The sequence below is a fragment of the Podarcis melisellensis genome (assembly GCF_964234715.1).
Source record: "Podarcis melisellensis genome assembly, chromosome: 18".
NCBI lineage: Eukaryota > Metazoa > Chordata > Lepidosauria > Squamata > Lacertidae > Podarcis > Podarcis melisellensis.
The window spans coordinates 5479907-5501737 of NC_138536.1; the positions used below are offsets into that span (position 1 = coordinate 5479907).

The 21831-nt window shown below is 49.2% G+C and overlaps 1 protein-coding gene across 1 annotated transcript in view; it reads right to left on the reverse strand.

Moving 5' to 3' along the window:
- The window catches only part of CERS4 (ceramide synthase 4), a 108159-nt gene extending 90714 nt beyond the window's left edge, over positions 1–17445 (reverse strand). Inside the window, exon 1 of the mRNA XM_081895748.1 lies at positions 17340–17445. The gene's annotated coding sequence lies outside the window, so the exon portion shown is untranslated. The remainder of the gene's footprint in view (positions 1–17339) is intronic.
- Between the last annotated feature and the right edge of the window lie 4386 nt (positions 17446–21831).

Below are 21831 nucleotides of genomic sequence, written 5' to 3' on the forward strand. Positions count from 1 at the left end.
AGGCCCTCTGCCTGGTCCCCTGTAACCTCGCTTCTCGCAGGGAGGGAACTGCCAGGAGGCCCTCAGAGCTGGACCTCACTTTGAATTGTGCTCGTAAACGTACTGGGAGCCAATGGAGGTTTTTCAGGACCCGTGTTATATGGTCTCCACTCCCAGTCCCCAGTCTAGCTGCTGCATTCTGGATTAGTTGCAGTTTCCGGGTCACCTTCAAAGGTAGCCCCACATAGAGTGCATTGCAGTAGTCCAAGCGGGAGATAACTACAGCATGCACCACTCTGGTGAGGCAGTCTGTGGGCAGGGACGGTCTCATCCTGCGTATCAGATGGAGCTGGTAGACAACTGCCCTGGACACAGAATTGACCTGCACCTCCATGGAGAGCTGTGAGTCCAAAATGTGGGGCATAGGAATTCGTTCATTTTTTTCTTTCAAAATATAGTCCGGCCCCCCACAAGATCTGAGGGACAGTGGACTGGCGCCCTGCTGAAAAAGTTTGCTGACCCCTGTTCTTCGCGAGCCTAGGTAAAGGTAAAGGGACCCCTGATGTTAGGTCCAGTCATGGCCGACTCTGGGGTTGCGGCGCTCATCTCACTTTATTGGCCAAGGGAGCTGGCGCACAGCTTCCGGGTCATGTGGCCAGCAGGACTAAGCCGCTTCTGGCAAACCAGAGCAGCGCACGGAAACACCATTTACCTTCCTGCATATCTACTTGCACTTTGACGAGCTTTTGAACTGCTAGGTTGGCAGGAGCAGGGACCGAGCAACAGGAGCTCACCCCATTGTGGGTATTCGAACCGCCAACCTTCTGATCGGCAAGTCCTAGGCTCTGTGGTTTAATGCACAGCGCCACCTGCATCCCCTTAGCAAGTCTACTTGGAGTTAAATACCATCTGTGAATATTTTCAGGTCATTCTCCGGGTGTGCTCCCATTTCACAGGGGGATAACTGAGGCCTAGCTGCAGAGGACTGGCCTTTCCCGAAGTCCGATCCCAGATCAAATCCTGCTCTTCCCTCCCTCTTCATTTCCCCGCCCTCGGTCTGCCAGCTCCCGCTCCCTGGTACTGTCCTGCGCGATCAGCCTTGAATAGGCCGTCTTGACCAGTGCAAAGTTTTAAATAAACAGCAGAGGCCAAAAGGCATTCATTCCGCCTCTCCCCCCTGGAAGGATCTCTATCCCACGGGGGACAAGAGGCTGCCTAGCGATCAACTTTGTGTTTCCACCTAGCGAAGGCTCCCTCTCCATGTTCTCTTAGGCCATCGAGAAAAAAGCCTTTACAGTAACTAATATTCTTTGAACAGCTGTGCCGATCACTTAGCCGACAAGCTCCTTTGTAATCCAATTCTGGAAGAGCATACTGTACAAACCCTCCCCGTGCCAAGTTGGCAAGGCCAGCTCGCTGCTGGCACCCCTGGGCAGTTCTGACGTCGCGACTGCACACAATCTCAGAGCGGCATCTCGCGCTTGACACAGCAAAATGCAAAAAGCACACAACAACCCACAACCTCGAACAAACAGCTGCAGGCTTGCCTGCCCAAGTCTAGCAGGCAGGTTGTTAGCCCTGCAGACAGGTGTGGCGTAAAGGTGGGAAGGCACGCATCCAGCCTCAAGTCTCCCTAAAGCAGGTGTGGGAACCTTTAGCAGAATGAGGCCCATATTTCCTTCTAGCTAAAGGCCGCGGGGCCATGTGGTCACTCTGGGCAGGGAAGAGGGAAAGGGAGGCAACTGAAACATGAGCCCACCTGAGATTTCTCCGAGGAAAATAGGGACGTCCTATTCCAGGGGTTGACGCTGTGGGTTAAACCACAGAGCCTAGGACTTGCCGATCAGAAGGTCGGCGGTTCGAATCCCAGTGACGGGGTGAGCTCCCGTTACTCGGTCCCTGCTCCTGCCAACCTAGCAGTTCGAAATCACGTCAAAGCGCAAGTAGATAAATAGGTACCACTCCGGCGGGAAGGTAAACGGTGTTTCCGTGCGCTGCTCTGGTTCGCCAGGAGCGGCTTAGTCCTGCTGGCCACATGACCCGGAAGCTGTACGCCGGCTCCCTCAGCCAATAAAGCGAGATGAGCGCTGCAGCCCCAGAGTCGGCCATGACTGGACCTAATGGTCAGGGGTCCCTTTACCTTTACCTTTTTAAGGAAAAGAGGGACTTTCAAATCGGAAACCGGGATGGCTTCTGTGAATCCGGGACTGTCCCTGGAAAAGAGGGAGACTTAAAGGGTCTCTCCGCCAACTCATCTCTGTCCTTGCATTTCCTGCATGCTCCAGGCAATCTGCACATTCTCCGGTCAGGATGCAGAGTCTCCAAGAAACGTACTCTCCCCCCCCCCCCTTTCCGTTGAGAAATGTGCACTTATCTATATCCTTGGGCTGCTCTTTCTCCCCTGCTTAATCTTACATGGCCCAAGAACTATCTCCTGCTAATCAGCCAGACGGTAGGAAGACGTGAGGGTCCCCGATAAAGATTATCTTTCCCCCCTGTTAACGGAAAAATCCGAGGGCTCCCTTGGACGAAAAACAAAGACACCAACCAGGATTACTTGGAGCAAAACAGCAGCCTGTAGGCTTGGCCTTTATTGATCTGTTGCAACAGGGTGCTCCCCTCACTTGCAGGAGAGAGGAAGGACCCAGAAAAATGGAACACAAGGCCTTATAAAGGCTTTTGAAATTGCCACCCTGTAGATCAAGACCACCCCCAGAAACATCATGCATACATCACAGAAGGGGTGTAATCTAAGACCACCCCCAGATACATCACACCTACATCACAGAAAAGGCGGTCTACAACAGAAATTTGAATGTTGTTTTTCTCCTGTCCTTGTTTATCTCCTTTCTGGCAGGTTACTTGATCGGATTGCCTGGGGAGCCTGGCCAGTCTTTTGTAATGATAAATACTTAGTTCCTGGGCCAGGTCACAGGCTCACACCCTAGTCATATCTTAAATGTGCCCTTAAGACAGGATTTGTGAGGAAAGAGACACTTTGACCTTGCAGAGAAAACATTGGCTCAGTTTAGGAATCAAAATGGTTCCAGGTCGGTCTTCCTGTGCTGATCTATGTACGTGCTTGGTTGGTACGCTTACGAACATTACCATATATCTAAGACCATAAAATTCCTATCATAACCCAAGACCTATCCCCTACTTATCAGCCAGATGGTAGGAAGATGTGAGGGTCCCTGATAAAGATTATCTCCCCCCCCCATAAACCGGCCCCAGCTGGTGAGATTGCAAGCGCATTCACATGACAAGCGTATGATGGGTTTTTGTTTCAAAGCTGCCTAATTTATCGTGGCTTCTTGGCCATGCGAGTCCTGGGAACTGTAGCCGATTGAGGAGCTGAGAACCCTGTTAGAAATCTAGTGGGGCATTCACAGTCCCTGACGGCGCCATGAGTACTTTATCCCTGCTGGCAAAGGAATCGAAGAATCGTAGACTTGGATGGGACCCCCAGAGGTCCTCTATTCCAACCCCTTGAGATGCAGGAATCTCACCTAAAGCATCCATGCCAGACGGCCACCCGACTTCTGCTTAAAAACCTGCAAGAAAGGATAGTTCACCATTTTCCCAAGGGTGACGGTTCCGCAGTCAAACTGCAGAGTTCAGGGCAGTACCGGATTTACGTATAAGCTAAACAAGCTATATCTTAGGGCCCCACTCTCTTCCCCCAAAAATTTAAAGGGAAGAAAACTTGGATGTACATTTCCAAAATATAAGATAAAAAACAAATAAAATAAAGCCTACATACAACAACAGTATTTTGTGGTGTGTAGGCTCCTGTGATGTAAGTCATGGGCCCCGCCTGCTAGCCTGCTCCCTAAAATATTCCTGATTTGCTCCTTTCTGACGCTGGTGGCGCTGTGAGTTAAACCACTGAGCCTAGGACTTGCTGAACAGAAGGTCGGCGGTTCGAATCCCCGCAATGACGGGGTGAGCTCCCGTTGCTCGGTCCCTGCTCCTGCCAACCTAGCAGTTCAAAAGCACGTCAAAGTGCAAGTAGATAAATAGGTACCACTCCGGTGGGAAGGTAAACAGCGTTTCCGTGCGCTGCTCTGGTTCACCAGAAGCAGCTTAGTCATGCTGGCCACATGACCCAGAAGCTGTACGCCGGCTCCCTCGGCCAATAAAGCGAGATGAGCGCCGCAACCCCAGAGTTGGCCATGACTGGACCTAATGGTCAGGTGTCCCTTTACCTTTTATATATGTTGGAAGCTGCCCAGAGTGACTGGGGAAACCCAGTAGGATGGGCGGGGTATAAATAGCAAAATCATTATGATGGAATGGGACGTCCCTATATTTTCATCGGAGAAATGTTCAGAGGGTATGGAATAGGACAGTCCTAGCCAACTCTCATCCCCTTTAACAGACCACATGTTATGTACTAACCTTGGATTCTAGATCAATAGGCAAGTAGGAGCCTAGAATGGAACAACTGATTGGCTTGCAGGAGAAGACCAATCAGGCTCCAGGAGGGAAGCAGAATCAGCCAATCAGACGGGACTCATTGTGTAAATACAGTGGTACCTCAAGTTACAGACGCTTCAGGTTACAGACTCTGCTAACCCAGAAATAGTGCTTCAGGTTAAGAATTTTGCTTCAGGATGAGAACATTGTGCTCCGACGGCGCGGCAGCAGCAGCAGGAGGCCCCATTAGCTAAAGTGGTGCTTCAGGTTAAGAACAGTTTCAGGTTAAGAACGGACCTCCGGAACGAATTAAGTACTTAACCTGAGGTACCACTGTAATGTATATAAAAGCCTGAGGTTTGTGGGGGCAACAAAATCACTGTTTTACAAGCTGCAATTAAGAGCATGAAATCACTACAGGACTCCAAGCCATAGCTGTCAACTTTTCCCGCGAGGAATCCTATTTGGAATATGGATATTTCCCTTAAAAAAAAGGGAAACGTTGACAGCTATGCTCCGAGAATATTTCACCACAGTTCCCAGAATCCTTTGGGGGAAGACACGATGGCTATTTACAGCTGTATTGTAGTGTTATAAATGCAGATTGTGAACGGGACTTGAATGGTTTCCCGCAGTGTCGAGAACACTGTTTCCTGCTGGTCGTTTTGCAATCAGTTTCGGATGCTTCTCTGCCTTCCACACAGACACATTTTTGGCTCTGGGCCTGGTCTTGTTGGAGAGAGAGAGAGAGAGAGAGAGAGAGAGAGAGAGAGAGAGAGAGAGAGAGAAAGAAAGATCTGGTGGGCTTCCTCTTGTCCCTTCAAACGGTGGCGCATAAATTTCCTCTGCCCTCCCCAGTCAGCAGTCCTCGAGCGAGGCAACCTCGTTTGGCTAGCCAGGGATTCCCCAGGCAGACCTCACCCTTTGACTCCAAACGCTCCTCTTTTCCCCCTCCCACCCTATCTGATCCTGGACACGAGTTGATCTTTGGACAGCAAATCAGCAAAAAAACAACAAACCCAGATCCCTCATTCGCCTAATCTTGCACCAAGAGCTGCTGATATGTCACCGGAGAGCGATTGCGCTCACGTCTCTCCTGACGATCCGGACGGGGCAATGTCTGTTCAGCGAGAGGGCTGGATTGTACTGACACCAGATCTCCGGATTTCTTGGAAAGGACATGGCTGCGGGGAGGGCTGCGAGGCTGGGAATTGTCTCTGGGAAACAACCAGGGCCTTGTTTCTGCCCGGATGGGAACTAGTGTGTGTGCCATGTGTGTGTGTGTGTGTGTGTGTGCACACGCTTTTTTCCTTTTCACCAAATCTCCCGTCTTGGGAGTCCAAGCAGACTGAATCTCTCCCAGAAAAACAACACAGAAGGTCTTTATCCTCTAATCCCCTTATCTCAGGGGTTGCGATAAGTATGGGACACAGGTGGCGCTGTGGGTAAAACCTCAGCACCTTGGACTTGCCAACCGCATGGTCGGCGGTTCGAATCCCCGCGGCGGGGTGAGCTCCCATCGTTCGGTCCCAGCTCCTGCCCACCTAGCAGTTCGAAAGCACCGCTAAGTGCAAGTAGATAAATAGGTACCGCTTTATAGTGGGAAGGTAAACGGCGTTTCCGTGTGCTGCTCTGGTGCCGGTTCGCCAGAGCAGCTTCGTCACGCTGGCCACGTGACCTGGAAGTGTCTGTGGACAGCGCTGGCCCCTGGCCTCTAGAGTGAGATGAGCGCACAACCCTAGAGTCTGTCAAGACTGGCCCGTACGGGCAGGGGTACCTTTACCTTTACCTTTAAGTGGTTCGGGCACAACTATGCTCATTCTTAGAACATTCAGTAAATATGTTCCCTACATGTGCCTGGTAGTTTGGAGGGCTCTCTGCCCTGAAGACCTTACAGTTTAAAAAAGGTCAAATCTTCACATACAGGCCTGGCTCGCTTGTGACACCAAACCATGGTTTGCTCATTATTAAACCATGGTTTGGCGGCATCCTGCTCAAACCCATGCATATAATTTTTTTTATTAAATTTTGTTCTACAACTTAACACGCTCATTTTTACATCCTTAAGGTATCAATGACTTCTTCTCTTTCCATGGTTCATACCATAAACTTCTGCATATTTTACAAGAACTATACCATTCAGTTTTCCATTATTACAAAACTTATTTACACTGTTGAATTTATCTTAAGGCTGCCAATGTTTTCAGGTGTATACAACCCCCACCATATACTCAATAAATGTTTTCTAATCTTCTCTAAATGTTCTCTTATTCTCTTCTTGTTCTCTTCTTCTATTTGTTAAGTCTGCAAGCTGCACATATTCTGTCAACTTAAGTTGCCAGAATACTTTGGTTGGGACCTCACTCGTTTTCCATTTTTGGGCTAACAAAACCAGGGCTGCAGTAATGGCATACATAAATAAACATTATTATTTTTTTGACACCTGGGAATTTCAGCCTGAATTATCCCCAACAGAAAGGACTCTGGTGGTGTGTTTTTGGGGGGGGAGGGGGAGTACTTTAAAACATTTCCCCCCCAATTCATTATAAATTATTTCCCAATACTCTTTTACCCTTTTAAAAGTCCATGACATGTGAAAGAACATTCCTTCTTGGTCTTTGCATCTCCAGCGCTTATCTCATTCAGTCTTATGCATTTTGCAAGCCTAAAGGTAAAGGTAAAGGTAAAGGGACCCCTGACCATTAAGTCCAATTGTGACCGACTCTGGGGTTGCGGCGCTCATCTCGCTTTACTGGCCGAGGGAGCCGGCGTACAGCTTCCGGGTCATGTGGCCAGCAGGACTAAGCCACTTCTGGCGAACCAGAGCAGCGCATGGAAACGCCGTTTACCTTCCCACCAGAGTGGTACCTATTTATCTACTTGCACTTGGACGTGCTTTTGAACTGCTAGGTTGGCAGGAGTTGGGACCGAACAATGGGAGCTCACCCCGTTGCGGGGATTTGAACCACCGACCTTCTGATCAGCAAGCCCTAGGCTCTGTGGTTTAACCCACGGCGCCACCCACATCCCCCCTTTGCAAGCCTACTCGGAGTTAAAGTCCATCTGTGAATCATTTTCAAGTAGTTCTCCTTGAAAGAATAACATGCTGTGAACTTCAAGTCACTTTTCCAGAGTTTTCCCCAGAGGTTAGAATCTATATTGTGACCTATATCTATTGCCCAGTGTGTCACAGAGCTCAGACCAACAGCTTTGCTATGCTTTTATTAAGAATGGTTTCAGGTCGTTTGGCTATTTCTTTTCGGGCAAGCCAAGCTAAAAGATGTCAGACTTCCTGCAAAGAGCTTCAATTTCCGATTACAGTAATCTCTTCCAGCTATAATTAACCTTGTGAGTCAAGGCCCTCAGCTCTGATTCATACCAATATCCCACCCAGCCCTCTGGGCCTTTCAAGATCTGTCCACTGAAGCTGCCGTCTCCCTTTGCCCAACGCTAGGGCCAGAACTCACTGCAGATGGTGACAGCAGTCACGAAATTAAAAGATGCCTGCTTCTTTGGAGAAAAGCAATGACAAACCTAGACAGCATCTTAAAAAGCAGAGACATCACCTTGCCAACAAAGGTCCGTATAGTAAAAGCTCTGGTTTCCCCAGTAGTGATGTATGGAAGTGAGAGCTGGACCATAATGAAGGCTGATCGCCGAAGAATGGAAGCTTTTGAATTATGGTGCTAGAGGAGACTCTTGAGAGTCCCATGGACTGCAAGAAGATCACACCACTCCATTCTGAAGGAAATCAGCCCTGAGTGCTCACTGGAAGGACAGATCCTGAAGCTGAGGCTCCAGTACTTTGGCCACCTCATGAGAAGAGAAGACTACCTGGAAAAGACCCTGATGTTGGGAAAGATGGAGGGCGCAAGGAGAAGGGAACGACAGAGGACGAGATGGTGGGACAGTGTTCTTGAAGCTACCAGCATGAGTTTGACCAAACTGCGGGAGGCAGTGGAAGACAGGAGGGCCTGGCGTGCTCTGGTCCAGGGGATCACGAAGAGTTGGACATGACTAAACGACTAAACAACAACAAGGGCCAGAACTGTTCGTCTTTTGGCTCTCCAAAGCTGCAGGGTTTTTGCCACCAAAGCGAGTGGATCCCATGGGGCAGAGGTAGAGGTTGACTCCCCTGGCATTGGCCGCTGGCACCTGAAGGCTTCTTGGCTCCCATGCACCCCCCCCCCCGCCAACGTCTCCCTCTCTCATTTCCGGAGAGACACAGAATGCAAACCCATCTGTGTTGCTTCTACAGGAATCCGTGAGCATGAAGCTCTCTCATGACGCAAGTTATTTATAGCCCCTTATCGCAGCCCCGGCCTATTGGCAAGGCCTTTAAAAACAAGGATTGTACCCCGTGTGGCTGGGTGCCCACGGCGCATGGGACGAGCGCACCTCGCAAACGGCACACTGGGTGCCCCCCCCAGCAGCTTGCCATTGCAAAACTCAGACGCCCACGCCAAGGGACGGATCCCTGCGCAAACTTTGCTCGGCCACGTCAGGCCACATTCCCAAAAACGCCGTTCCTCTGCAGCGGCAGGGTGCAGACACCTCTTCCGCCATTGCTTGTCCTCCGAGCATTGAACAGTCAAGGCAGGTTTGCTTTTTTCCACCAAAGCAGCAACAAGGACCTGGTTCTCCATATGAACCTACCCGGACCCTGAGATCATCTTCCGAGGCCTTTCTTCGTGTGCCTCCTCCTTGAGAGGTCCAGAGGGTGGCAACGCAAGAACAGGGCCTTCTCTGCAGTGGCTCCCCATTTCTGGTATGCTCTTCCCAGGGAGGTTCACCTGGTGCCTTCATTATACACCTTATGGGCCAGGCAAAAACATTCCTCTTTAACCAGGCCTTTGTCGATTCACACCTCATACTTCTTTTAAACATGTTCATGTGAAGTGTGTGTGTGTGTGGGGGGGGTGTTATTGGGTCAGTCTCGTTCTCGTTTTCATTATTTCGTGTTTTTATCTTGTGATTTTATGCTGAGACCTGTGGATATAGGGTGGCATAAAGGTAAAGGCACCCCTGACCATTAGGTCCAGTCATGGCCGACTCTGGGGTTGCAGCGCTCATCTCGCTTTATTGGCCGAGGGAGCCGGCGTACAGCTTCCAGGTCATGTGGCCAGCAGGACTAAGCCGACCCAGAGCAGTGAACGGAAACGCCATAGGGTGGCATACAAATTTCTTATTTTATCTGAAAGCTGCCTTGAGTCCCAGTCAGGGGAAAGAACGGGGATAAATAAATATATCATCAACAGCATAGAATTGCTGTACCCCCAAGCAATCCCCTGCAATGAAGGAATTGTAGGAATATTGTAGGAGTTTCATTATTCAGATGGGACGCGGGTGGCGCCGTGGTCTAAACCATTGAGCTTAGGACTTGCCGATCAAAAGGTCGGCGGTTCGAATCCCCACAATGACGGGGTGAGCTCCCATTGCTCGGTCCCTGCTCCTGCCAACCTAGCAGTTCGAAGGTTTGGGAGAACATATCAGACGACACAGCAATTCTTCAAACAGCTCTTCTTTATACAGATGCCAGAACAGAACTAACTGAGGAGCTCAGTCAGCCTGCTTATATAGAGCTCCAGAACAATTGTAACTGTTGCAACTTTCTAAAACTATCCAATCACAGAATGTCACTTTCGAGCCTTCATTTGCATAACTATCTACAGTATCCCCCTGCTGTCCCAGGGTGAGAACTTCAGTACACAACAGAAAGCACGTCAAAGTGCAAGTAGATAAATAGGTACCACTCCGGCGGGAAGGTAAACGGCGTTTCCGTGCGCTGTTCTGGTTCTCCAGAAGCGGCTTAGTCCTGCTGGCCACATGACCCGGAAGCTGTACACTGGCTCCCTCGGCCAGTAAAGCAAAATGAGCGCCGCAACACCAGAGTCGGCCATGACTGGACTTAACGGTCAGGGGCCCCTTTACCTTATTATCATTATTCATTGAGCTCTACACAAACTGGCATCCGCTCTCCGGAGTTTCAGGCAGCTGCTGGGCTGCTGGCAGGAATCGAACCCAGGACTCTCTGCATGCCTGTCTCAGCTTACAAGCGTACAGAGGCCAGGATCCCTGTCTTATCAGCAACTGCTTTGTGAATGGCCAATGCTGATAACATAAAATCATTGCCCGGTTTCATTTTCTGCATGACAGTTGCCTCTGACCTCGTTTGTTCCCCTCTTAACCACATCCCAGACATGCGCAGTGATTCAGAAAGACAAACAGATGGACAAAGACTCAATAAATAATGCCTTTGCAACTGGTCAGCAAAAAAATAAACCTTTACCACAGGACTTCCTGTTGCTTCTGCTACAACAGAGTTATTTATTTATTCCATTAAGACACCACTTCCTCTGCCCCCGCTGGCAACCCTGTACGGGGAAGGGTTTTTTTTTTTTAAAAAATATTTTATTCTGTTTATATATACAGTGGTACCTCAGGTTAAGTACTTAATTCGTTCCAGAGGTCTGTTCTTAACCTGAAACTATTCTTAACCTGAAGCACCACTTTAGGTAATGGGGTCTCCTGCTGCTGCTGCGCCGCCAGAGCACGATTTCTGTTCTCATCCTGAAGCAAAGTTCTTAACGTGAGGTAATATTTCTGGGTTAGCTTCATCTGTAACCTGAAGCATATGTAACCTGAAGTGTATGTAGCCCGACGTACCACTGTATGGTCAAAGCCTCCCAGAGTGGCTGGGGCAACCCAAACCAGTCACATGGACAGGGTATTAAAAAAATTATATATATTATTATTACTATTATGATGATGGAATAAGACATCCCTAGCTTCATCGGAGAAATGTCGGAGGGTATGAGAACCTCCTTTGCTCCTAAACGCAGGTGTCAGCAAAGCTTTTCAGCCATGGGCTGGGCCACCGTCCCTCAGACCATGTGGTGGCCATGACTATATTTTGGGGAAAGAAATGAACGAATTCCTAGGCCCCACAAATAACCCAGAGATGCATTTTTAAATAAAAGCACACATTCTACTCATGTGAAAGCAACAGGCAGGCCCCACAAATAACCCAGAGATGCAGTTTAAATAAGAGGACACATTCTACTCATGTAAAAACACGCTGATTCCTGGAACTGAGAAGGTGATTGGGCTGCCTCCGGCCCCTGGGCTTTAGGCTGCCTAAAGGTAAAGGGACCCATGACCATTAGGTCCAGTTGTGGCCGACTCTGGGGTTGCAGCGCTCATCTTGCTTTATTGGCCAAGGGAGCCGGTGTCATGTGGCCAGCATGACTAAGCCGCTTCTGGCGAACCAGAGCAGCGCATGGAAATGCCGTTTGCCTTCCCGCCGGAGCGGTGCCTATTTATCTACTTGCACTTTGATGTGCTTTCGAACTGCTAGGTGGGCAGGAGCTGGGACCGAGCGACAGGAGCTCACCCTGTCATCGCGGGGATTCGAACCACCGACCTTCTGATCGGCAAGTCCTAGGCTCTGTGGTTTGACCCACAGCGCCACCCGCGTCCCATTTAGGTTGCCTACCCCTGCCTAAACGGGTTTCTGCATCAGTCTGGGTTGTAACCGTCAACCTTTGGAGAGAAAAAAAGCAACCACTACCAGTTTAGAACTAGTCGCTGGGGCATTTAATCTCAGCAACGATCTGGTTATAAAGTCACTGCGATCTGAGCCCAGCAAAGCACGTGTTTTTCACAGGGAGGGTTCCAAGTTCAATCCGTTTCCATTTCTGCTTAAAAGGAACCTGCAGGAGCGGCCGGGAAAGCTGCTTCTCTGCTTGAGTCCCTGGAGAGTCAAACTGGGCTGCGAGGCAGCTTCCTAGGTCCCTATTAAACCCTCCACCCAGAACAATGAGGACTGGAATCTTGATTTGTTTTTAGCTTGGTGGTAGACAACAAGCTTTGCAGGTTCCAGGTTCAGTCCCCAGAATCTCCTGGAACAACTGGCTTAGACCCCCTCCTCTTTAAATATCTTATTTTTCCTTCTTTAAATAATTTCAGGGGGATGGGTTCATGTTGTTGTTGAGTCGTTCAGTCGTGTCCGCCTCTTCGTGACCCCCTGGACCAGAGCACGCCAGGCACTCCTGTCTTCCACTGCCTCCCGCAGTTTGGTCAAACTCATGCTGGCAGCTTCGAGAACACTGTCCAACCATCTCGTCCTCCGTCGTCCCCTTCTCCTTGTGCCCTCCATCTTTCCCAACATCAGGGTCTTTTCCAGGGAGTCTTCTCTTCTCATGAGGTGGCCAAAGTCTTGGAGCCTCAGCTTCAGGACCTGTCCTTCCAGTGAGCACTCAGGGCTGATTTCCTTCAGAATGGAGAGGTTGGATCTTCTTGCACTCCATGGGACTCTCCAGAGTCTCCTCCAGCACCAGAATTCAAAAGCATCCATTCTCCAGCAATCAGCCTTCTTTATGGTCCTGCTTTCACTTCCATACATCACTACTGGGAAAACCATAGCTTTTACTATGGGTTCATAGCTGTCAACTTTCCCTCTTTTTTTAAGGGAAATTCCCTTATTCCAAATAGGAAAAGGGAAAAGTTGACAGCTATGGGGGGGGGGGGTTACAGGAAATTTTCCGCCCTGGGTACCACCTGATCTTGCTACACCAATGCCCGGAAGGCTGTTGCAGGCTAGGGCATTCAACACTGCTCTGGACAGACACCCCCCCCACCAAAAAAATATATGATTAATTTATTTACACATGCAACAACAGCAGCAGAATCTTATATGCACAGAACTGGAAGGAAGAGGATATACACCAACAGTAGAATAATGGATTTTAAAGCAAATGGACTGTGAGGAACTGGCGGAATGAACAGCAAAAGTAAGAGAACAACACGAAGGGATCCGCACGGAAGAACAGAAGCCCTTTTCGGAATATCTGAAAAAAATATCGCAATCAGATGAGACCGCGATATATGAAACCATAATATATGAAACAGAAGAATATTTCTTAGGTACCTCAAGAACCAACTCTCTCCAAATTGGAGGATGGATGACGCCTAACAGATTGAGGCTGAATCCTGACAAGACAGAAAGACTGTTTTGGGGGACAGGAGATGGGCAGGTGTGGAGGACTCCCTGGTCCTGAATGGGGCAACTGTGCCCCTGAAGGACCAGGTGCGCAGTCTGGGAGATATTTTGGACTCACAGCTGTCCATGGAGGCACAGGTCAGTTCTGTGTCCAGGGCAGCTGTTTACCTGCTCCATCTGGTACACAGGATGAGACCCTCCCTGCCCACAGACTGTCTCGCCAGAGTGGTGCATGCTCTGGTTATCTCCGGCTTGGACTACTGCAATGCGCTCTATGTGGGGCTACTTTTGAAGTTGACCCAGAAACTACAACTAATCCAGAATGCGGCAGCTAGACTGGGGACTGGGAGCGGCCGCTGAGACCACATAACACCGGTCTTGAAAGACCTACCGTACATTGGCTCCCAGTACGTTTCTGAGCACCATTCAAAGTGTTGGTGCTGACCTTGAAAGCCCTAAATGGCCTCGGTCCAGTATACCTGAACGAGCGTCTCCACCCCCATCGTTCTATCTGGACACTGAGGTCCAGCTCTGAGGGCCTTTTGGCGTTTCCCTCCCTGTGAGAAGTGAGGTTACAGGGAACCAGGCAGAGGGCCTTCTTGGTGGTGGCACCCTCCCTCCAGATGTCAAAGACGTGTCTGGTGTTTTTTATAGGGCGGTATGCAAATTTAAAAAATAATAGTAAAATGGGATTGAGAAAGGTGAAAGAGAAATGTATAATGAAGTTAGAATATGGAATATATACCGTATGCAAATGTTTTAAAGCTTAATAAACAAAAAAACTGACTACAAAAAACAACGACCCGACACTGCGCCAGACGAAAATATGGTCCGCATAAGGTCGCACCCTCTTGCCTCTCAGATATCTCACATCTAGAAACCCAGGCGAGGCAGACGGCAGCATTTGTGGTCCTGTGCATTTCAAAACTGCTTCTGCAGCATCGGTCAAAAGGCCCAAAGAGGCATGACATAATAAGGCCATTGTTCTATCTCAGAGAGGCAGCAGAGAAACGGGCTTCTCCCGGGAAACGGGGGCAGTCGAAACAGTTCGGAATCTTGGAATGTTTTCCAACTCTCCAGCCACACTCGTTACGAAACGCCAAGCCTGCCTTGTGAATAATAATAATTATTATTTATAACCCACCCTCCCCAACCAGTAAAATTACAATAGAAACATAATAGGGGGAAAACAAAACAAAACCCCAATTTACGGTAAAATACAGGTAAAAATGCAATTTAAAAAGCAACCTCATTTTAATAAGGTAAAGGTAAAGGGACCCCTGACCATTAGGTCCAGTCGTGACCGACTCTGGGGTTGCGGTGCTCATCTCGCTTTACTGGCCAAGGGAGCCGGCGTACATCTTCCGGGTCATGTGGCCAGCAGGACTAAACTGCTTCTGTGGTGAACCAGAGCAGCGCACGGAAACGCCGTTTACCTTCCCGCCAGAGCGGTACCTATTTATCTACTTGCACTTTGACGTGCTCTCGAACTGCTGGGTTGGCAGGAGCAGGGACCGAGCAACGGGAGCTCACCCCATCATTGCGGGGATTCGAACCACTGACCTTCTGATCAGCAAGCCTTAGACTCTGTGGTTTAACCCACAGTGCCACGGGAAACATAAGGGTCAGACTGAGTCCAAACCAAAGACCAGGCAGAATAGCTCCGTCTTTCAGGCCCTGCAGAAAGATGTCAAGTCCCGCAGGGCTCTATTCTCTTGTGACACAACACAGAGTTCCACCAAGTTGGGGCCAGTACTGAAAAGGCCCTGGCCCTAGTCCTAGGACAGAGTTCAATTTTTTAAACTTGCCTAAGTGGGGGGGGGGGGAACATACCTAATGTGTTGCCTTGAGTTTTGTTTAGGATCGTGAGACTCACACGACTTTTAAGCAGTCCTCAAATAGGGTTGTTGCCAGGTCAGAAACTCAGGTATATATAAAAAAGGTAAAGGTAAAGGACCCCTGGATAGTTAAGTCCAGTCAAAGGCGACTCTGGGGTTGTGGCGCTCATCTCGCTTTCAGACTGAGGGAGCCGGCGTTTGTCTGCAGACGGCTTTCTGGGTCATGTGGCCAGCAGGACTAAACTGCTTCTGGTGCAACGGGACACCATGACGGAAACCAGAGCGCACTGAAACACCGTTTACCTTCCTGCCGCAGTGGTACCTATTTATCTACTTGTGCCGGCATGCTTTCAAACTGCTAGGTTGGCAGGAGCTGGGACTGAGCAACGGGAGCTCAAGCCGTCATTGCGGGGATTCGAACCGCCGACCTTCAAATCGGCAAGCCCAAGAGGCTCAGTGGTTTAGACCACAGCGCCACCACTTAAACCTAGGTCTTGCTTGCCATAACGGAAGTCTATTCCCCCTCAAGGTCCCTTCCAACGTTGCAGTTCTATGATCTCAGCTGCATTGCTTGAATGCAGCTTGCTCTTAGAACAATTTGCTTGTCCCAGAATCCAATAAGGAGAAGCACACACATTGGAAATGCAAATTAACTATGGACCAAGACAGAGGTTTTTTTCAACTGTGGTCACCAACTCTGGCCGCCAACACAAATCTCCACATAGTTGCAACTGGACCCGCCACCAGTTGCAAAACACGCCTGGTACCTGGAGAATTTTGAACGCTACTACTGATGTGAAAGGGACGCGGGTGGCGCTGTGGGTTAAACCACAGAGCCTAGGACTTGCCAATCAGAAGGTCAGCGGTTCGAATCCCCGCAACGGGCTGAGCTCCCGTTGCTCAGTCCCTGCTCTTGCCAACCTAACAGTTTGAAAGCACGTCAAAGTGCAAGTAGATAAATAGGTACTGCTCTGGTGGGAAGGTAAACGGCGTTTCCGTGCGCTGCTCTGGTTCACCAGAAGCGGTTTTGTCATGCTGGCCACATGACCTGGAAGCTGTATGCCGGCTCCCTCGGCCAGTAAAGCGAGATGAGCGCCGCAACCCCAGAGTCGGCCACGACTGGACCTAATGGTCAGGGGTCCCTTTACCTTTACCTTAGGGATGTGAAAGGGCTCATTTCCACCCATTCCTCTCGGAATCTGCTGTGTACAGCAGTGTTTCCATTCTGCTGCAGTTTGGGTTCTGCAAAAACACCAACATTATTCTGCGTTGCCGTTTGCCGTGGCCAAATTTACCAATGCAATTCTTTTCATGATCGTGGCGGCATTCATTTGAACGACGGCAGCAGGGGGCGACATAATCAATATCACACCGGATGAAAATATTGATCCCAAACTTCAGACGGTGGGGAGGGTATGACGACAGAGAACACCAATTATATTGTCCAAATCTTTCCATTCACTCACCCATTATTTGCCCCCCTTCCCCCTTCTGCCTCAGTATCCCCCCCCCCCGCAACCACCTTTGGAAAGAAACAGGATGAGATTTGATCCAATCGCTCCATAGATCACACATCAAAAGCGCAAGCAGAATCCATTTCGACTCCACCATCAGAAAGCCTAAGCGCGTCCAAGATGCCACATCAACGCCTCTGCAAAATGAAACATTTTGCTGCCGCAGCTCAGCTCTACAAATCAAAAGGGAGCAGGGCAGGCGAGCATGGAAGCGAACCTGCATCCTTAAAAAACAGACTCTCCACTGCAGTTGTCTAACAGGGATCCCAGATCCCTTTCCACGAGCTCTGGAAGACTTCGCCGCGAAGGAAACTCCCAAGTCAGATGCACTTATAACAGAAAGCTTGCTCTGATATTTCATAGAATAGCAAAGGGCTCCATGGGTCATCCAAACCAACCCCCTTAGTAAGCGCCCTCTAAGGTTCCTCGGCTTTTACAATCCTATTCCTGACAGGCACTCAACAGGCCTGCGCTTTTGCAAAACAGCACCGGTTGGATTTCTGCCTGTCACACCCTCTGTCTCAGGGTGCGGGGCAGGAAGAGGCGAGGTGGGCACACCTGGGCATACCGGGGCAGTTTCCCCCTTACCTTCTCCAGCTGCAGCCGAGGCGAGAGCTCTTCACCCGGGCGACCCGTTCGGAGAAATTACCCAAAGTGAAGTGTTGGCCGGCCTTGGACTCTGCGGACCAAAGTTTATTAGCTGATGGCTGTCGGGAGACGAATGCCAGAGAGTTAGCAGATCAATGTCTGAAGCCACGGGAGGGAGGGGGAACCCGGCTGGCTGGCAGGAACAAAAGGCAGATGATAACCAGACACCTTTACCCCAGAGCAAGATCTTCTACGTGGAATTTGTTGTTGATGTTTAGTCAAACTCCTGCTGGTCGCTTCGAGAACACTGTCCCACCATCTCGTCCTCTATCGTCCCCTTCTCCTTGCGCCCTCCATCTTTCCCAACATCAGGGTCTTTTCCAGGGGGTCTTCTCTTCTCATGAGGTGGCCAAAGTGGAATAAAGGGCAGTAATTTCCTGCGGAGGTTAGGCAAAAAAACTGGAAATCACAAGAAATACCAACAACAGAAGAATGGCAGATGAAGATGTTGGAGTTTTTGGAGCTGGCCGACCTGACTGGAAGAATCCACGGCCAGGAAGAAGAGAAGATACAAGAGGATTGCAAGGAATTTAAAGAATATTTAGCTAAATATTGTGATATAAGAGAAATAGACAATTCCTGGAAGTAATAAATGGGCTTAGGGGTAGAATAAGAATGTTGTTGTTTAGTCGTTTAGTCGTGTCAGACTCTTTGTGACCCCCTGGACCAGTGCATGCCAGGCCCTCCTGTCTTCCACTGCCTCCCGCAGTTTGGTCAAACTCATGCTGGTAGCTTCGAGAACACTGTCCCACCATCTCGTCCTCCATCGTCCCCTTCTCCTTGCGCCCTCCATCTTTCCCAACATCAGGGTCTTTCCAGGGAGTCTTCTCTTCTCACGAGGTGCCCAAAGTATTGGAGCCTCAGCTTCAGGATCTGTCCTTCAATGAGCACTCAGGGCTGATTTCCTTCCGAATGGAGAGGTTTGGTCTTCTTGCAGTCCATGGGACTCTCAAGAGTCTCCTCCAGCACCAGAACTCAAAATCATCAATTCTTCGGCGATCAGCCTTCTTTATGGTCCATCTCTCACTTCCATACATCACTACTGGGAAAACCATGGCTTTAACTCTACGGACCTTTGTTGGCAAGGTGAAAAAAGCAGAGAGCAGAGAATAAGAATATGTGGTAGTAAATATTAAGGATCAGAATATTAATAAAGGAGAAGAGGTTAGTAAATGAAAGGAATCCATATAATTAGTTTATGAATTTGGAGAACAGTTATATAGGTGATATAATGAAATTCAGTTCGAGGGGGTTTGAGGAAGTCAGTTATCAATGTAATGCGAATTAGGTATTTGAAGAAATAATGTTTCTTTGCCTTAGTTTATTGTTTCAATGTGTGTTTTTCTTTGTCGTGTGTTTTGTTACGTTGTTTTTGTGATAAATGTTGAAAATCAATTTTAAAAAATGGGGGGGGGGGTGTAATTTCCCGCGGAATGGGGGTGAGGAATGGCTCCTGCTGCCCCTGAGGTCCGCTGAGAAATCGCAGTGCACCTCCAGGTGGAATTGCAGAATCGTAGAATTGTAGAACTGGGAAGGACCCCAATGGCCATTGGGCAATGCAGGTGTGATGGCCTGGGATTCGGACTCAGAGGCTGAACCTGAAGAATCCCAGCCTGCACAGGAGTCCCCGCCTCCAGGGCTGGCTGAGCTGGACAGGGGCTTGAACCTGAAGGGTCCTCACCTGTGCTGGGTCCTCAGGTGCAGGCATCAGCTGAGCCTGCTCTGGCTCCTGAGGTGATGGAGGACCCATTGCCTGCAGGTGCTCCACTCTCAGCCCCGTCAGAGGAAGCTGAGGTTGCCTCTGGGTCCGGTAACCCTCCAGCCTCTCCTGAGCTGCAGAGGCTCAGGGCAGAGAGGCGGAGGGAACTAAGTTCCTGCAGGAGGAGTGCTCGCCTCCAGGCCAGGAGAGGCGAGTCACCTGTGGACCGGGGCTCCCTATGCCTCGGGGCAGATAAAAGCCGGCCAGCTTCAGTCCCAGGTTGCAGGAGCAACATTGTTGGTAACCTGTTCCTGCCGGCATCCTGTCCTGCTCTTCTGCCAGAGTTCCTGACCTCACCTGACTCCCTGCCTTAGACCCCACTTCAGCTTTGATGGACAGCCTCCATACCACACCCTTGACCTCGGACTGGATTTGGACCTCGCCGCACGGTTAGCCCCTGTGACCAGCACAGCAGGAATCGCAAGTTGGGCATCCATGACAGATGGCCAGCCACGGTCTTTCGGTCTGACCCGCTCCACAGGGTTGTTGTGAGAAAGGAACCTGGAAAGGGTAGAACCATGTTGATTCCTTGAGCTCCTGGGAGGAAGAGCAGAACTTGCAAGTGTCTGTCTTTTCCAGGGACAGTACCAGATTTACAGAAGTTGTCCTGGTTTCAGATTGGATCCTGGAATCTCCCTATTTTCATCAGGGAAATGTTGGAGGGGATGGAATAAGATGCCCCTGTTTTCATCAGAGAAATGTTGGAGGGGATGGAATAGGACGTCCCTATTTTCATCGGGGAAATGTTGGAGGGGATGGAATAGGACATCCCTATTTTCATGGGAGAAATGTTGGACGGGTGGAATAGGATGCTCCAATACTTTGGCCACCTCATGAGAAGAGAAGACTCCCTGGAAAAGACCCTGATGTTGGGAAAGATGGAGGGCACAAGTAGAAGGGGACGACGGAGGACGAGATGGTGGGACAGTGTTCTCGAAGCTACCAGCATGAGTTTGACCAAACTGTGGGAGGCAGTGGAAGACAGAAGTGCCTGGTGTGCTCTGGTCCAGGGGGTCACGAAGAGTCAGACATGACTAAACGACTAAACAACAACAACGACAACATTTTCACGGGAGAAATGTTGGAGGGGGTGGAATAAAATGTCCCTATTTTCGTGGGAGAAATGTTGGAGGGGGTGGAATAGGACGTCCCTATTTTCATCAGGGAAATGTTGGAGGGGGTGGAATGGGACAGAGGTCGGCAACCTTTTTCAGCCATGGGCCAGTCCACTGTCGCTCAGACCTTGTGGGGTGCCAGACTATATTTTGAAAAAAAAAAATGAACGAGTTCCTATGCCTCACAAATAACCCAGAGATGCATTTTAAATAAAAGGACACATTCTACTCATGTAAAAACACGCTGATTCCCGGACTGTCCGTGGCCAGATTGAGAAGGCAATTGGGCTGGATCTGGCCCCCGAGCCTTAGTTTGGCTACCCATGAAAGAGGACGTCCCTATTTTCATCAGGGAAATGTTGGAGGGGATGGAACAGCAATATAGAAATGTAATAATAATAATAATAATAATAATAATAATAATAATAATAATAATAATAATAATTTGGAAAACTTAATTCACTCCTGATGTGAAATCATACATATAATTAAGTATGTGGATGGGTTAACAGTTTGTAATTGTTTATTGCCGTAATAAGTTGCATTGGCAGGGTTTAAGGTCCTCCTGACCTGTCTGGCGCAGCCTTGATCTGAAGCCAGGACATACCCATTAAATCTCTTTTCAAACAATAAAAGTTTATAGGGCTCTGTTTACCAGGCCAGACGCTCTTCCCACTAGGGTTTGCTTTTGAGCAGAGAGACAGTTTACAAAAGGGTTCTTAGGTGTTTCTCGGAGCTAAAGGGCGGAGATACGGAATCTGTTAAATAAATAACGCTCATGAATAAATAAGGAGAGATTATTATTGGATGGCTTCCAGGAACACCATTGTCTTGGCTGCGAGAGAGAGGCGAAATCGCTGGTGAGCAAACTTATCCCAGGGAAGCAGCTGAAGGTTGTGTCTGCTACTGATTGAATCGAGACTGATAACAGAAGCTGCGGCGTTCCAGCTCTGTTTTTTCATTCAAGGATGATTTAAGCAGATGCAAGGTTTTTGTCTTGTTTGAGCATCTTCTACAACATTTCTCTGATGAAAATAGGGACACCCTATTCTCTCTTTTACAAAGATCATGGCCACTGGTCCCATCACCTCCTGGCAAATAGAAGCGGAAGAAATGGAGGCAGTGAGAGATTTCACTTTCTTGGGCTCCATGATCACTGCAGATGGTGACAGCACCCACGAAATTAAAAGACGCCCACTTCTTGGGAGAAAAGCGATGACAAACCTAGACAGCATCTTAAAAAGCAGAGACATCACCTTGCCAACAAAGGTCCGTATAGTTAAAGCTATGGTTTGCCCAGTAGTGATGTTGGGAAAGATGAAAAGGAGAAGGGGATGACAGAGGACGAGATGGTGGTACAGTGTTCTCGAAGCTACCAGCATGAGTTTGACCAAACTGCGGGAGGCAGTGGAAGACAGGAGGGCCTGGCGTGCTCTGGTCCAGGGGGTCACAAAGAGTTGGACATGACTAAACGACTAAACAACAACAACATTCTCTCTTTTATTTGATAATCATTTTTATTAGTTTTCAATTACAATCCAAGAATAGCCTCATGATA